Source organism: Leptidea sinapis, chromosome 43 (assembly GCF_905404315.1).
Source record: "Leptidea sinapis chromosome 43, ilLepSina1.1, whole genome shotgun sequence".
In the NCBI taxonomy this organism is placed as follows: Eukaryota; Metazoa; Arthropoda; class Insecta; order Lepidoptera; family Pieridae; genus Leptidea; species Leptidea sinapis.
The window spans coordinates 7,031,130-7,033,373 of NC_066307.1; positions in this window are offsets into that span (position 1 = coordinate 7,031,130).

Below are 2,244 nucleotides of genomic sequence, written 5' to 3' on the forward strand. Positions count from 1 at the left end.
GATAAGAATACTTAGCTTTTACTCAGCGTAATATTAAGTTACTCTATAACTCTTTTTTTAATTTATTTAGTGGCACGGGATGCAAGTTCATAGGCACTCTATAACTCAGCGATTCAGTGTTGCCAGATACGAAAGTTGAAAATGCGGTAGCGGTACTTTAAAAATGCGGATTTAAAAAAAAAAAAAAAAAAAAAGCGGAACTTCTTGTTTACACATTATATATTATAGGCACATTATCGATTGTTCTTTCTCCATAAGCTTTATTTTTTTATATGTTTCTTCATACCAGGACAAGAGATTTTATAAATTAAAGGGAATATGTCAGTGATCATAAAAAAATGTGAGTGTTTAAAAGGAATTTTATTCTTATTCCTTATTCGATGGTAAACACATCCTCAGCATTGTCTCCCGACTCTTCGACCTCTACTTTTGGAATGTTGTAAATCTGTTTGACAGTCATCTTTGCCAACATGTTTGGAGAAGCTTTGAAATTTTTAGAACAGCCTTCATGTTTTCTTACAGCCTGGTCTGCCAAATGTACTCCATTGACTGTTGGTGTAATTAGACGATTTCGCTTGTCAGTTTTTATATTATTTATTTTTGAGAAATTCCTCTCATAATCTGCAATTGAATTAGGAACTGACAGAGCTGTGAGCGCGAAGTTAGGAAGATTTGTGATCAGCCGTTCACCAATTTCGTCTTTCACCATTCCTTCCATAAGTCACCATTTTTTTCGTGTACTACTATTACAACAGTCTTTTCAGATTGGATGTATTCATTCAACCGAGTAAATTTTCAACTAGTTCAAAGGTGAACATGACATGGAACTAACTAGTCTCAAAAAAAGCGGAACCGCGTCAGTTAAAAGCGGAAGGTGGACCATTATCAAGAAAGGCGGTGTAAAAAGCGGAAAAGCGGTACATCTGGCAACGCCGCAGCGATTTGACATTTGTTCATTTGTAGTTTGTACGATGATGATATTTGAGCATGTTTTGTCATATTTCAGTTGTCAATTAGCAAGTTTCAAGTTAGTTTTATTAAGCATTGGTAACAAGACCATCAGCCGCATCAGCTCAAACTAAAATACAAGTCATCCTGTATGCTTCCGTTGCCATATGGCGGCAGCATACAGGAGGTTAATTGGCAAATAGCTGGATTTCTCACCTGACAGAAGTAATTAAATTATAATTAAAATTAAGTATTAGATTAATACATGTCGGCATTTTGTCTGATGAAACAAAGACTGTAAAGGGAAGTTTGCCCCTAAAACATTAGGGAACACCGCATTCAAATCGATTCAGCCTGTTTAAAATTACGATGCATAAATAAACAGACTAACATTCCAATAACTAATATCTTTGATTTGGTTACATTAGTACTGCCAGTATAATTAGCTTTTTTGAGGGTGATATTGTTACAAAGCATCTGAATACGTGTTTATTTTTAACTAGCTGTGAATGGAAAATAAGCGTACTATCACGGATTAACCTCCTTTCACAAAATGAAAGATAAATATCGAATCATAAAGTTTGCTGATGTATGATACATCACTCATATTTAAAATAAACCGTTGTTTTATAAGTTTTGACACTGTAAATAATGATTTAATTAAAGTTTTATTCGTTTGATAAATCGCTAATAAATTTTTCCTTAATGTAAAAAAATCGAAGTGTATTAAATTCACACTACCTAATTAATATGTTAAGACAGTGATGTTTTGGCTATCAATATTCGATTTGGGCATTTGCATGATTTGTCTTCCTTTTCAATCCACTCCACTTTCGCTTTATGTGATTTGAAGTTAGATTTTTTTTAATTTCTCAAAAAATATGTATTACCTTTTAATACTTAATGGTAGCGTTATGATCGGAAATCCAATCTCTACCAGCTTTAATATCACTTACTTCTCAACTTCACTATATTTTGCCAGTGGGGAGGCTCCTTTGCACAGGATGCCGGATAGATTGTGGGTACAACAACGGCCCCTATTTCTGCCGTGAAGCAGTAATTTGTAAGCATTACTGTTTTTGGCCTGAAGGGCGCCATAGCTAGTGAAATTACTGGGCAAATGAGACTTGACATCTTATGTCTCAAGGTGACGAGCGCAGTTGTAATGCCGTTCAGAATTTTTGGGTATTTCAAGAATCCTGGCACTGCATTGTAATGGGCAGGGCGTATCAATAACCACCAGCTGAAAGACCTGCTCGTCTCGACCCTTATTTTTATAAAAAAATCCAACCCAAA